The sequence below is a fragment of the Anneissia japonica genome, unplaced genomic scaffold (genome assembly GCF_011630105.1).
Source record: "Anneissia japonica isolate Jap-2015-1 unplaced genomic scaffold, ASM1163010v1 scaffold4446_len648930_cov198, whole genome shotgun sequence".
NCBI classification, from domain to species: Eukaryota; Metazoa; Echinodermata; class Crinoidea; order Comatulida; family Comatulidae; genus Anneissia; species Anneissia japonica.
Genome location: NW_022683639.1, coordinates 641712 through 642192, shown reverse-complemented (window position 1 = coordinate 642192; position 481 = coordinate 641712).

Here is a 481-nt window from a genome sequence, read left to right as displayed (position 1 = left end):
CTAGTTCAGAGTCTCTACTTGCTCATTCCACTCGCCCGTCGACAAAGCATTATGGTAGTCATTCTTTTTCTTGGGCTTCTGTTTTTCTTTGGAATACTCTGCCTATTACAATCCGACAGGCAACTTCCATTGATGATTTTAAGGCAGCTTTAAAAACTCACCTTTTTAGCTTGTATTTTTCTTAATTTTTTTTCCCCGAATTTTATTTTTACTGTTAAGCGCATTGAGGCTTTAGCATAATGCGCTATATAAGCCAAAATTATTATTATTATTATTATTATTATTATTAAAGAATGGAAATTAAGCAGACGTAAATGATTTGGTCAGTAAAAATAATATTCACGACAGATGAAATGATCAAATGAAGCAAAAAATGATTGAGACAGTGATGCACATGGACGTCCAAGAACTGTTTATAATAAAGACGAGGACTTTCAGATTGCAGTGATATTAGCAATACATGAAGATTATTGCTCAACAT